This window comes from Brachyhypopomus gauderio, chromosome 5 (assembly GCF_052324685.1).
Source record: "Brachyhypopomus gauderio isolate BG-103 chromosome 5, BGAUD_0.2, whole genome shotgun sequence".
Taxonomy (NCBI): domain Eukaryota; kingdom Metazoa; phylum Chordata; class Actinopteri; order Gymnotiformes; family Hypopomidae; genus Brachyhypopomus; species Brachyhypopomus gauderio.
The window spans coordinates 6,362,967-6,378,591 of NC_135215.1; the positions used below are offsets into that span (position 1 = coordinate 6,362,967).

The 15,625-nt window shown below is 47.8% G+C and overlaps 1 protein-coding gene and 1 long non-coding RNA gene across 3 annotated transcripts in view; one reads left to right on the forward strand and one right to left on the reverse strand.

Moving 5' to 3' along the window:
* Positions 1-15,625, reverse strand: part of kcnd2 (potassium voltage-gated channel, Shal-related subfamily, member 2) — a 94,342-nt gene that overhangs the window by 73,772 nt on the left and 4,945 nt on the right. The gene's annotated exons all lie outside the window — the stretch shown is intronic.
* Positions 258-3,385, forward strand: LOC143514241 (uncharacterized). Its single transcript, XR_013130807.1, has 3 exons — positions 258-382; positions 975-1,100; positions 1,529-3,385. It is a non-coding gene; the product is annotated as an uncharacterized LOC143514241 (long non-coding RNA).

Below are 15,625 nucleotides of genomic sequence, written 5' to 3' on the forward strand. Positions count from 1 at the left end.
TTTTATGGTTGAACGCTCTTGACTAAATTCGCCAGTTTATGGAGGGAGCATATGTCTGCACACACACACTTTCAGCCATGCACACACACACGCGCCATGTTTATCACTAATGCGAACAGGTTTGGTTTGATGCCAGAGGGCCTCTCTCTCTCTCTCTCTCTCTCTCTCTCTCTCTCTCTCTCTCTCTCTCTCAATGTTTATCAGATGCTCAGGCCAGCCACATACAATGGCTGCTAAATATACCCCAGTATAACCCCCAGCAGCTGTTGAACAGGACAGCAGCAGATATACTCTCATCCTCCACCAACGACACGGACTTCAGGGAAGAAAACAGCCAGCATTTATTCCGTCTTTTAACAGCCTGTCAGAACAGAGCACCGGGGTAAGACCTAAACACACACACACATGCACACGCACACACACACACTGTCTCTCTAAGGGTAATGCAAACATTTATTAACAATCAAAATAATGGCGCACAACATGTGAGTCGGCATGATGAATAATAAATTAATTTGCGTGCATGTGTTTTTGTAGCACTAGGGAGCTGCAGACTGGTAAACATGGGCTTAAGGCTGATTAGCATTAGTGACTAATTCCTGCTATTTGCACACTGTTTCAAAAAAAACAAAAAAAAAAAACATTTGAGCAATATTTTTCTTTGACCACTGTTAATCCACAAAGGCTCACTAAACATAAATACTATTTTTGGCAACTAAAGTGTGGTGGATTTGATGATATCACAGAATACCTGTGCAGGCATCGCCCCTAAACAGACAATTAAGCTTCTGTTCGCTTTCGTTAGCATTAGCATGTGTGTTCATGCATGTGATTGTGTGTGTTTAGACGTGTGGAACGTGCCAGTGTGGAACACTCCAATGGGATGGCCTCGTCGAGCGGCAGTCCGCATCATGTGACCATGCATATGAGCACAGAGCCAATGAGGTTGAGGGAACGTTATCTCTGCGTTTTAGGCACCACTGGATACAGGACCTTCAGGGGTTTGGACACGGGACCTTCAGGGTCTGGATACAGGACCTTCGGCGTTGGGAGAGATGTTTACATGAGGCTGGGGGTCAAATCCGATCCTGTCCTCCAAGGTTGGCGAGTTGAATTGGTGCGGTACACACTCACTCATGCACGCACACACACTCACTCATGCACGCACACACACCCACTCATGCATGCAAATGCAAAAAAAGGCACTTTCTATATTGGCTACATTCTGGGACCAGATGTATGTATGAACTTTAAGCTTGAATAACAAACCTGTTGGCTGTTACACACAACAAAACACAACCTCAAAGTACACAGATATGCAAAAATCTTATATGAGAATATAAGATGCTTTGAAATTCGACTCCTAAACACCCACCAGGAAACACAGCCAAGTTAGAGATAAAACACAGTAATATTTTTAGACTGGCAGCATTTGTGAAGCTGTAACTGTGACTGGGCTAAAACAGCACGTCTCTTCTCACGTCTCTTCTCACATCTCTTCTCACGTCTCTTCTCACGTCTCTCATAGGGAGTGAAGCAGGGCTCCAAACACGCTGGACGAACGTTATCCTGGTGCGCCGGCACCCAGCAGGTCTAGCGTGAGCTGTGCTGACTCTCCTCCCTGCACCCTCCGCTCCTGAGCGTGGGATCCACCTGGTGTCACGTCTGCCTGGGTCCTGCAGGGCACGTGTCAGCACTGGTGTCCGGTTCCGCGTGGGTTCTGCGCCCGGTGTCAGCTCGTTCAGCTGTCGCCGCTGACCGATCCACCCCGGAGCTTGTCAAGGCACGCTGATCTTGTAGAAGGACTGTCCAAAAGCGGTTCCCAGAGGTCATCAAGACCTCATCTAACCTTCACAGCTAAACAGGAGGCTGGCTGTTTGACCAGGTCGGTCATCAGCATGCCGACAGGGTTCTAACGTAATATGTGACCAGAGCAACAGGAACATGGCCTATGTTAAAGATGTGTGAATGCAATATGATGGATCACTGGACATATATTCACATCTCACTCACGGACTCTGTGTATTTATGTGTGTGTGTGTGTGTGTGTCTGTGTGTGTGTGTATGTGTGCTTGGGTGATTAAAGACTGGCGTTAGCAGCCTTCTTCCACTCCTCTCTTCCACTCCTCTCTCTCTTCCTCCTCTCCTCACTGCGCCTGATACCAGCAACAGATGAGCGGTGTTTTCTGTAGCTCTATCAGCATGACTTATGAGGCGAGGACGGTGATGTAATTACGCGGTGAGGAGTGAAGTTTGGCCACCGCGTCGTCCAGCGTTTGCTTTTAAAATATGAAAGCAGAGAGCAGCCGCATAAACAGCAGCGTTATGAAGGGGGTGATGATGATGATGGTGATGATGATGATGGATTACTCAGGGGAGAGTTTTGTCTGCTAAATAAACAGCATTTTGAAAGGCATTAGTGTATATGAGTGCATGCACATTCGCTGTCACACACACACACACACACACACACACACACACACATACGCGCACAGCTATTGACTATGTTCAAGAGTCAGGGGGTGTGTGTGTGTGTGTGTGTGTGTGTGTGTGTGTGTGTGTGTGTGTGTGTGTGTAGTGTTATTCTGGTTTGTATTATACTAAGGAGATGACTCACCCAGAGTCTGTTCTGTTGCCTCCCACCTTAATCATCACTGTCAGGCCTCATTCGAGACCATCCTCCTTGGTTGTGTGTGTGTGCATGTTTTCGTGTGTATGCACGTATGTGAGTGTATGTGTGCATGTGTATGCATTAGCATGTGTGTGTCCATGTATTTTCTTGTGTGTAGATGGTCTGCCCACCTCTCCGTTCTCCGTTTCCCACTCACAGGTCCAGGACACTTCAGCAGTAGTGGAACAGGTCAAATGGGCCTCATGCCCTCTGCACCATGGGAGGAAGCTCAGGGCAACACAGGCATCCGCTAGAGCAGCCGGTAGAGCAGTCTGCCTCTCAGCAGCCCAGCAGGGTCACGGCAGAGCAGGTCTCATTCACACACCGGAGCCAGAGACAAGAAGCCCCTTCGTAGCCAACCACGCCCCCTCTCACACCTTCCACTACCAATCAGACAGCAGCAATGCATTTCTGCAGCCAGTCGGGGTTTCTCTATGTGCACACCCGAGCACACAGACACAAGCTCTTAAAGTCCCCGAGCTCATCTTCAGCATCAAAAACCAGCCAGGTGCTGAAAATGTATGTGTGCATTCTCATTTGTGTGTCTATTTGTATTTGTGCATTCTCAGTGGTGTGAAAAGAGTGAGATGGAGAGAGAGTGAAAGAGAACGTTTAAGTGGTTTAGTAACGATTGAGGTTTGAAAGAGATAGGCCTCCAGGGGCCTTGTACCACGAGCCCTGTGACAGGCTTTCCTTTCCCCTGGCAGAGTTAACATCTCTGGGCATCCCTCCAGCAGACCCCCCCCCCCCCCCCCCCCCCCCCCCACCAACCACCACCACAGCCTGAATCTCTTTCTGAGGTTCAGGTGCAACCCCATCACTCCTCAGTCCTCTGTCTGCCAAGCACACACCCACACACACACACACACACATACACACACACACACATACACACACACACACACACATACACACACATACACACATACACACACCCACACACACACACACACACCCACACACACACACACACACACACATACTGTATATATATATACAAACTCAGTGAATGCTGTGTAAAGGTTACTCATTCTTTTAAACACTTTCTTTCTTTTGTGAATGCACATCTGAAGAATGTGTACCTCGGCTTTCTACATACAGACCTGGAATAAAAACCACTGAGAACTGACCTTCTGTCTCTACAAACAATATGAGTGTGTGTGTGTGTGTGTGTGTGTGTGTGTGTGTGTGTGTGTGTGTGTGTGTGTGTGTGTGTGTGTGTGTGTGTGTGTGCATGCAATATACAGATCACCATGCTTGTGCTAAATCATTAATTGTTCTTTATGTAAGATGTTTATGCATAATATACTATGCTATGAGTCTAATACAGCTCAGACATCCGCCCAGGAGATGCTGAACCATACGAGAACCAGATACATGTGCAGCTCTTTCCACAAGTGAGCCAATCACTTGGAAGGCAAGTCATGTTAACCAGGACAGTGGAAAATCAGCTCCGCCCTTCACCTCTAGCTCCGCCCTTCACCCTGGGGGGGGGGGGGGGGGGGGGGGGGGGGGGGTTATTGCATATTGCAAACAAGGCTAATGCAGGGAGCTTCTTATTAGAGATATGCAAGCATGTAAAAATTATACTCTAGTTAGGTTGTTTTATTTGTAGAGTATTAACTGGATTTATTTAATTTTATCAAATTTGCCTTTTCACTTAAACATATTTATATTGCCTCACCCCATAATATGTGGTCATGACAAGGTAAAATGTAATCCTTTATTCCTGACTTGGCATAGTTTAATTATTATTTAGTTATATGTTTAATTAATATATCTGTGGTTAGGAGAAGATGTGAGGAGCAAAAAGTCAATGCTGGTGAACCTGCAGAGGAACTACACAGCACAGCCATCAAACAGCACAGTGCTGAGTCATGTTGGTGAAACTGCAGAGGCTCTACACGGCCCAGCCATCAAACAGCACAGTGCTGAGTCATGTTGGTGAAACTGCAGGGGCTCTACACGGCCCAGCCATCAAACAGCACAGTGCTGAGTCATGTTGGTGAAACTGCAGAGGCTCTACACGGCCCAGCCATCAAACAGCACAGTGCTGAGTCATGTTGGTGAAACTGCAGAGGCTCTACACGGCCCAGCCATCAAACAGCACAGTGCTGAGTCATGTTGGTGAAACTGCAGAGGCTCTACACGGCCCAGCCATCAAACAGCACAGTGCTGAGTCATGTTGGTGAAACTGCAGAGGCTCTACACGGCCCAGTCATCAAACAGCACAGTGCTGAGTCATGTTGGTGAAACTGCAGAGGCTCTACACAGCACAGCCATCAAACAGCACAGTGCTGAGTCATGTTGGAACTGCACATGTTCCACATGGCCCTGTGTTGCAGCAACACGGTGCTGAGTCGTGGTGGAGTGTGTGCACACGCTCGACTCTGCCGAGTCATCCAGCAACACGGTGCTGAGTCGAGCTGAAGAGTGCACAGTCCACATGCGGCCTTCCAAACATATTACTCATACCTTTGCATATGGTAAAGAAATGTTTACACATTCATCAGCAATTTCCTCACAGCCTGTGTGTGTGTGTTGGGGTTGGGGAGGGGGTGTATTTATGAGTGTATATAACAGGTTTTTATCAGATCACTACTCTGTGACCATGAACATAAATATGGATTGGCAGGAGGGTTCTGTCACCCGTCCACCCCATGGGGGAGTAGAGGAGAAGAATTTATTTCACTCACTCATTCCCTCCCTCTCTCTCTCTCTCTCTCTAAATTAGGTATTCCTTCATCTTAAGAGTTACAAGTAACAATTCCTTCTCTCTCTCTCTCTCTCTCTCTCTCTCTCTCTCTCTCTCTCTCTGGTTCTCTCTCTCTCTCTCTCTCTCTCTCTCTGGTTCTGTCTCTCTTCTGTTTTACATGTGTCTCAGCCCTTTCATCTCTCTCATGTAATAATAATGACTTTAAATGAGCCACTCTAGGTCTTTCTGGAGGATGTGGTGTCTCCAGCAGCTCCGGCCTCACTACAGACCCTCTGTCTCACTACAGACCCTCTGTCTCATTACAGACCCTCTGTCACTCTTGATTTTGCATCTCATGTGTTTGAAAAGAATGCTTGACATTTAAATATTTTAAATAATTCTGCCACTTATCACTTCTGTTGTTCCACATCCATTATAGAGCTTTTACTCCTCCACACACACACATTCGCATAAACAGTCTCTCACGCACGCATGCACACTGATTAGTTCCTAGATTACCTGGACAAATGCATTTTTACAATTTTCAACATGAAACTCCAACCATTTGTGATGGTGCAACAGGCGTGACCTGTTAGATTTCACCCACTGCTAATGTCCTAAGGACTCAGTTAGTTCATAATTGCAGAATACAAAGAAATGCTAGCAAGTGGCATTAAATGAAGGAGAATTACTAAAGCTCTAATCTTCTGAATGAAACATTAGTAAAGACGTCTACCTATTCAATCCAGCTGGAAAAGGAGAACCATAATGTGAAATCCTCCAGTGTGCCCCCTGCTTAAACATGTAATCACTGCATCCAGTACACCATCAATCACGCGCAAACACACAGACTCCCCTCAGTGGAAGGCACACGGGTACTACAGGAAATCAAATCCTCACATATATATATATGTTTAAGTGTGTGTGTGTGTGTGTGTGTGTGTGTGTGTGTGTGTGTGTGTGTGTGTGTGTGTGTGTGTGTGTGTGTGTGTGTGTGTGTGTGTGTGTGTGTGTATGTGTATGACTAGCAAAGACATTGAATTTACCTGCTGGTTTTCTTCTACAGCCTGTCCACTTTAAGGTCCAGTGATTTACAGAGAATCAGTGTCCACGCTGCCCCGCAGTCATACTGCCATCTCACCGAAGCCTAAATCACCATCCGTACGATGGCTTTACTGACTTGTCCTGCACACCCACTCAGACCAGATGGTGACGGGACACGTCCTGGTTTAAACCAGCCTCTCTGCTGTGGGCTCCTGGGTCAGGTCCCCACACCTGTGTGCGCTTCTCGGGCAATACCAGCGTCAAAATCTACAACACGTGCTGAGCAGACGATAAAATGCACAAGTCTAACAAAGACAAGCATACGGAGAAAGAGAGCTGCGTCTGTCCGATGCGACATCGACTGTTCAAGCAGAAAAAAATCGCAGGTACAATATTTATAATTACTGAACGTGCCTTACTAAACGGCACGCTATTAAAGCCCCGAGTCACACTGCCAAGGAGACAAAAAAGGTCTCGACATGGCCCACTCTTTACATGTGAAACCCCCCCAACTCCCTTCAGAAGGGCTGTAGGGTCCCAGTGTTGTTCTGCCTCAGGCTTTTTAATGGAGCTGATGAAGGAGTGTGTTGAGCACTTCACACCCCTCAGCAGGGACACACACCACAGAGGATCCTTGGAAGGGTTGGAAACACAGACATTAAAAGCACATTTTACTGCCGCATGTGAGGAGAACCGGAAACCACACCAAAACCAGCACCGACCAGTGGTTTGATAAAGCTGTGTGTGTGTGTGTGTGTGTGTGTGTGTGTGTGTGTGTGTGTGTGTGTGTGTGTGTGTGTGTGTGTGTGTGTGTGTGTGTGTGTGTCACAGTACTTGAGCAACCTGTTTATCCTGCTGTAATGGCATCTCATTGGTATGCTGGGGTGAATGTGGATCAATGATCCTTGGCAGTCTTGCTATTATTTCATTTCTTGTATTTAAAAAGCGTATCGAGGATTCAGCTAAATTGTTTTGAGCTAGTTTTGGCTGAGTCGTCACAAAGATGCTGCTGAGGCTAAAGCACAGAGAGGGATTTCAGTAAAAGATACACACACACACCCATACACCACCCCCCCCCACACACACACACACACACCCGTACACCCACACAACAAACATCAGTATTCCTCTCAGCTGCTTCCATAAAACCAACCAATAGCAGGCCACAACACCACAGCCAAGAGCCAATCCAAATCTAGCAACACTCTGCTGGCCTGAAATCATCTATCACTCAATAAAGGTTCTCACTGACTAGCAATCAGCCCAGAGGGGTCTGGCAGTAGCTGTGGAAGACAGCAGAGAGCGGACTGAGAGTCTGGGCACGAGGAACCGCAGCCATGGGAATGCACAGCACTGTAAAAAAAAATCAAGGCTAGTATGTCAGAAGATGGCACCTAAAATAAAGCAAAAAAATAGGCAAAAAAATGTATTTTGCATTTGAACGGCACTGTGTGCCCAGATGAAACACTCCCGCTGTGTGAGGAGGTTTTAGCCACTTCAGCTGTGGTGAACAGCTTCAGCAGGACTGTGGTATGTGGTGAGCGTGCCGGAGGGCCGATGTCTGGACTTTCTGTCTCCCGCTCCCTGTCTGCAGAGCACACGGCCCAGACTCACCACACTGGGCTCGTCACAGACTCAACTCCGAAGCTGCAGCTCAGCACAGCGTTGCCAAAGCACGCACCTGCCATCTCACCACAATTTTACCACGATTCACCGGCATCTCACCACAATTTCACCACAATTCACCACCATCTCACCACGATTTCACCACGATTTCACCACGTTTCATCACCATCTCACCGGCAACTCACCACCATCTCACTGCTCTTCACCACCATCTCACCACTCTTCACTGCTCTAACCGTGTCGTTGTCGTGGCTGCGGACCAATGCACACAAAGCCTGACCAATCAGAGCCTGGGGAGAAAATAAACACCTACAGCAGTGGAAGATGCAACTGGAGTTTTTGTTTGAAAAAACAGCTTAATTAGAAAATGGTGGAACGCATACAGACATGTCCACACACACACACACACACACACACACACACACACACACACACACACACACACACACACACACACACACACACACACACACACACACACCTGAAACACAGCTAAGTTAAAAACAGTTTGATCTCAGCTGGTGAGAGGGTAGTTGTACGCTCCGTTTTCTTCAGGCTGGAGAGATGCACCCCCCCCCCAACACGCACACACTCCCTCTCCTAACCCCCCCATCAATGGGCTGAGCAGGACAGGATGACATCTGCACCATCAAGGCAGGACAGACAGAGAGAGTTTGTTGAGTGTCAGGCAGTCAGAGGAATAGGGTCTGATGTTTAAAACATGAGGCCAAGAACCCCCCCCCCACCCCACACACACGCACACACACACACACACACACACACACACACACATACACACACACACACACACACACACACACACGTACACACACACACACACACACACACACACACACACACACACACACACACACACACACACACACACGTACACACACACACACACACACACACACACACACACACGTACACACACACACACACACACACACACACACACACACACACACACGTACACATACACACACACGTACACACACACACACACACACACACACACACACACACACACACACACACACACACACACACACACACCTCCTCCCACCATCTTCCATCAGACTTATGTGGGATTAAAGAGCCCAACCTAAGCAACCTTTCCACGCGCGTGTAAAAGTGCTCCGCTCTCACAGTGCCACGGGTGTTAAGAGCAGGTGTGTGCTGCTGTGTGCGAGGTCCTGCGTGTGTGTTTGTGTGTGTATGTGTGTGTTTGTGTGTGTTTGTGTGTGTTTGTGTGTGTTTCTGTCAGCATGCCTTAACCAAACCCATTTCTCATGTGTATGTGATGACTGCAGTGGAGTGTGTTTGCAGTGACTGGCAGTTCATTTAGCACAGCCACACAGGGTGCTATGACTTTTAGGTGTGTGTGTTTGTTTGTGTATGTGTGTGTTTGTGTGTGTGTGATTATAGGCCGTCTAACAGAGTGGGCGACGGCCAGAGAGAGGACAGTCGATGGTAAGTGGATTCTGTGTCTTCAGGGAAACATGTTTCGGTGACATATAACACTCTAAACGGCCTCCTTCTCTCTGTCTTTCATCCTCTCACTCCATTTCAATCATTCTCCTATTACCACCCCTCTTTCCACATTGACCTCCGCTATCTTTCTCCCCCGGCTAACCTTCTGTGGAGTAACAACCGGATTATCTACGGCAGAGGACTGTGGAAGACAGGGTATAAGCACAGGAAATGTACAGTAAATGGCCAGGCATGGCCAGTGCGTAGAGATCACGTCCAGGACGCCAGCCCTCTGGTGATGAGTGTGTTGTGAACCACTGTTAGAGACGCACATGCCCAACACTGCTAGTGGGATGTGAATGAAAGAAAATGAAAGAAAACATATCCTCAAACAAAAAAAAAAAGAATGAATATGTAGGAAGAGGTTTCTTCATGCTTCAGAGAGGATACGTGTGACTTCTTGATTATGCCAAATCTTGGTAAGATAAAAAATAAGTGCATGTGATCACACGACTGAGGGAAAACTGAGGGAGTCCTTAGGCGTTTGATCTAAAATGGAACCTGCCATCCTTTAAAGGTGAGTCTCAGATCTACTAATGGCTGTGTGTGTGTGTGTGTGTGTGTGTGTGTGTGTGTGTGTGTGTGTGTGTGTGTGTGTGTGTGTGTGTGCGTGCGTGTGTGTGTGTGTGTGTGTGTCTGTCTGTTCTGCTTGACATGACTTGCAGTGGTTACAGAATGTCCTGCCACTGATTCACTCCATTTGAGCCCAAATCACTAAGATCAACAAACAAGCAGCCAAGCAGATTTACCTTGAGAGTAAAGTTGAATGGGGAATCAGTTCTTGAGAGTAAAGTTGAATGGGGAATCAGTTCTTGAGAGTAAAGTTGAATGGGGAATCTATTATTGAGAGTAAAGTTGAATGGGGTATATTTTCTGCTTGCATTCACAGAGCACACCAGAAGACAGACGACATCTCTGAGGACAAGTCACAAGACAGGCTCAAAGATTAAAGAAAATGCCTTTAGGACTCAAAAAACAAGTAAAAACACAGAGTTGTTGATTATAGCATTGGGAAACTCATAATATCACATTTTAGCTGACATCCATGTCAGACAAGCCCTGAATAAATCTGTACTAGCCCAGGTGACGGAACATGGCCACAAAGGTTCTATTTCTCCCGTGCCATTCAGTTTCTACGTCCTTGTCCAAGAATACTTCCAAAAATGGGTCAAATGTACTAACACCCCCCCCCCCCACACACACACACACACACACACACACACACACTCACAGACGGACTGTTGCAGGTAGGGCAGGCCCATTTATTCTCAGCATGTCTGGCTCCTGTGTCTGCCCGTGTGCCGTGAGCTGGACGGCGGTCTGTCAACACCGGAGCTGGCCTCTGTGCTCCAGGCCTCTGTGCTCCAGGCCTCTGTGCTCCAGGCCTCTGTGCTCCAGGCCTCTGTGCTCCAGGCCTCTGTGCTCCAGGCCTCTGTGCTCCAGGCCTCTGTCTCCACTCCCTATTGAGACTTAATCAATGCACACTGAAAGAAGCCAGAACAAGACTGACCACAGTCATTCCCCCTCACATTAAATACCATTCGTCTTGATTAACAGTCAACTCTACCACTGTCTGTCTTTCCCTCTGTCTCATCCTCCCTCTCTCTCCATCTATCCCTCTCTCTCACTCTCCCAATCTCTCCCTCTCTGCCCTGCTAGACTAATGAAAGCTATCTACTTAAAAGCCAAAATGTGAAATCACTTTCCCTCTATAGACACTTCAGAGTCAGTAGTCCGTGTTTTGAAGATACGCGGGTGCTGGTGGTTATTAAAGCTTGTTAATCCCAGACAGCCCCACAAATGTGGGACCACAGTGTGTGGAGGAGAGGGGGGACCACAGTGTGTGGAAGAAGGGGGGGGGGGGGGGCTACAGTGTCTGGAGGAGAGGGGGGGACCACAGTGTCTGGAGGAGAGGGGTGGACCACAGTGTCTGGAGGAGAGGGGGTGTACCACAGTGTCTGGTGGAGAGGGGGGGGATCACAGTGTCTGGAGGAGAGGGGGGGGACCACAGTGTCTGGAGGAGAGGGGGGGGATCACAGTGTCTGAAGGAGAGGGGGGGGGGGACCACAGTGTCTTTAGGAGGGGGGACCACAGTGTCTGGTGGAGAGGGGGGACCACAGTGTCTGGTGGAGAGGGGGTGTACCACAGTGTCTGGTGGAGAGGGGGGGACCACAGTGTCTGGTGGAGAGGGGGTGTACCACAGTGTCTGGAGGAGAGGGGGGGGACCACAGTGTCTGGAGGAGAGGGGGGGACCACAGTGTCTAGAGGAGAGGAGGGTGTACCACAGTGTCTGAAGGAGAGGGGGGGGGCACAGTGTCTGGAGGAGAGGGGGGGGGGACCACAGTGTCTTTAGGAGAGGGGGGGGGGGGGCACAGTGTCTGGAGGCCTTAGGAAGATTCTACTGCATCTGACTGGAGACACCAAGGTGCATGTTCTACTACCCAGACATTCACACACACACACACACACACACACACACACACACACACACACACACACACACACACACACACACACAGGCAGAACAAGATGTAACATGCACAGAAATCAAATCTGTCTGTATCTTGCAAGAACGGCATTTGTCCAAATGTAACACTGATATTCTGACTATGAAACAATGAATTTCTGACTATGTAACAATGAATTTCTGACTATGTAACACTGATATTCTGTCTATGTAACACTGATATTCTGACTATGTAACACTGATATTCTGTCTATGTAACATTGTTATTCTGACTATGTAATGCTGATTTTCTGCTGGTAAAAGGTTGATGTGAAGATGTGAAGCTGCAGTTAACAGGATGATTCTTGGACTTATTTGCAGTTTCATCCTCAAAACCAGACAGAACATTCTGGCTGTGCACTCCAGATTTGCAAATCTGCAGAGTGAATTCAGTCAGAGTGAATTCAGTCTGCTTGTCCCCTTTCCCAGAATGCACTGCTCAGGGCTATCTCTGACTCTTCCTGACCCGTCTAGGCCCAAACCAGACCTCAGGCATTCAGTACCCAAGCCTGTTTACCTGTATCTACACTGTGAGGATCTGTGCTGTGAAATCAAAAAATTTAGTAACGCGTTATTGGTGTATATTTAGAGTTTTGCTTTTAGATGGTTAAACTGTCTCAGAACATTTTCTCTAGACAACACAGTCTTTCATTTTCAGCATAAATTAAGAAATTATAAATTCCCACACACACCTTGGCCCAAAGTAAAAATATAATCTGCAGAACTATATATCTGTTCAGGAAGGCTTTTAGTTACAGTAGTTTGAAAAGCCATTCTGTGATGACATTAAAAGCCTTTAACGAATTTTATATTATTGTCTTTTTAGCTGTTGCAAGGATTAATGCCTTGATCCCAAGGCCAAGTTCTGACATACATCCTCTGATCAGAGCTCAATGACTGCACTGCTACACTTCCATGACAACTGCCAGTCCAACAAGCCCCATGGGAAAAACAACCTTTTAAATTATGATCATTTAGAGACACATGCAACATGTTTGTTATTTACACTGGACCTCCACTTCATTAGAAACACCTACCTCATACAGGTGTCTGAGTCTACCCTCCATCTGTTTCCATACCCAGATGATGTGAGCCATCCTCTAACCCATTAGGAGTGGGGAGTTTCTGAACTGCTTATGAACCCCCCAACGTCTCTGCTGTTCCAGACCAACGTGTTCCAGCTCATCAGCCATCACTATGGCACTGTGAGTGTTAAAGTTGTGTAGTGACAGTGTTTGTCAGTGCGTGTGATGCACAGAGACTGTTGGGAATGGTGGGTGTTGGGGTCCAGTAGAGGAACGTGGACTGCTGACGGGTTGGTGGCAGTCTGTAATTTCACACGCACCTCCTGGAGGAGCCCAGGACACACGAAGGCAACAAGCATCACCTCTGATCCTCTGATTACCAGGAGGTAACAACAGTGAGGTGGGTTTGAGCTGTGATTAGGCATTTTCCTTTTTACACACCTATTTAAAAGCCTATTTAAATGAAGAGATATGTAGAGAGGGATTATGATAGAGAAAAGCTGGAAGAGAAAGACACAGGGAGAGAGAGAGAGAAAGAGAGAGAGAATACAGGAATCCAAGAAGGAGTCCAATTAGCACCTCCGTGCCAGATAATGGGAAGGGAGCAACATGGATGAAGGTTGATGAAGGTTCCAGCAGCTTCACAGAAGCACCACAGGGGTGTTTCCACAAGACGAAGGGACTTTAATGACTTCATTAAACGCTCTTCGTGTCGCCATGCATGAGCTAACGTGCACATCCTTCATATATAACCCTGCGCTCATCTACTTCCACAGGAGCCCACGGACACTCACTGCACAATCGTTCCCTCGCATTCCCCTCGCTGTCGTACGAAAGCATCACGTCGCCACGGTCGAAGAGCTTTGAAAAGACGCACGCAAGGCCCAGCGTTGACCCTGGGTCGGGGCTCGCCGCTAACGAAGCGGTGGCTAATTGGATCTATTTAAATTCTTTGATGAGCACGTTTCTGAAGGAAGGAATCCTCAGCCCTGGCACGCTAGGGTCTGGATCAGGACACGTGCACCAGAGAGAAGGTCATCAATAATACAGCTGTCGTTCGGGGAAGCGTCAGGGCAGGCATGCACTGGTGGACCGGGCCGTGCTAATGAGGGGAACCCCACACCAGCGCAGCTCAGCACACACCCTGACGAACTCCTTTCACATCTCACCCCAACGACCCCTGGTCCTGTCGCTGTAGCCCTTACCCTTTGTCGCCTCTCAGGAGCTCAGCGTTCACCTGTCGTTCAACCGACCCCGTGCGAGTTCACTACCGACGCTGCCCAGGCCGGCCACGGGGCCACACCGGCAATCTCACTTCCAGCAATCAGACCAAACGCCATGACGTCTGCCGTCTCTAGATGGTTGGAGATGAAGAGTTGAGGAACAGTTGGTAGACTGGCTGATGTTGATCCAAGGATAGATACTTAATAAGAGAAGGTTAGATGGACTCTCCACTCCACTCTATTACGGCCTTTATTGCTCTCTCTCTAATCTACCTTAATTATACCACTTTATGAACCCTGCAGTAGAGCGACAGTAAAAGACTATAGAAAGAGACAATGATAACGACAGAGAGAGAGAGAGAGAGAGAGAGATAGAGAGAGAGAGAGAGATAGAGAGAGAGAGAGAGAGAGATAGAGAGAGAGAGATAGAGAGAGATAGAGAGAGAGATAGAGAGAGAGATAGAGAGAGAGAGAGAGATAGAGATAGAGAGAGAGATAGAGAGAGAGAGAGAGAGATAGAGAGAGAGAGAGAGAGAGAGAGAGAGAGAGATAGAGAGAGATAGAGAGAGAGATAGAGAGAGAGATAGAGAGAGAGAGAGAGATAGAGATAGAGAGAGAGAGATAGAGAGAGATAGAGAGAGAGATAGAGAGAGATAGAGAGAGAGATAGAGAGAGAGAGGGAGAGGTTAAGAAGTGGGATGAACTACTGATGGCTACAGAACAGAATCTGATGGCGTTTAATTTAAAACACATACTCACCGCAGCTGATGCACTTATGTTTAATGTATCACTTGCTTTCACCTTTCACCTTTCACCTTCCTCTCGCTCTGTTTCTTTTGCCTCTCTGTCTGTCTCTCCCCTCTGCCCGTCTTTAGCTCTGACAGCTGCTCGCCTAATAGAAGCCGTTTGACAGTGAATAAGCCAATTAAAATGGCGATAATTTAATTGAGCTGGGTTGAGTTGGCCGTGGCCAGAAATGAGTCTATTAGGAAGAATCTGTGCCAGATCTGTACATGACCCCCCCCCCCCCCCCCCCCCCCACACACACACACACACACACACACACACACACCTCCTCCCAGCAGGGAGGAGTGGAAAGAGTTCTCAGCAGACTCTAAGGGGGAGATGCTGTGGTAATATCACCACGGTTGGTCCAGCACCTATATGGAACACTATGGGCTGACCGTGCAGTGGTCACGTCCCAGCTTTCATATACACGAAAACAGGATGAGGCAATGTGGATGCAAAGCTCCTTAATACAAGCTGTGGACCTAGCAACAGGTTTTTGGACAGACCAAG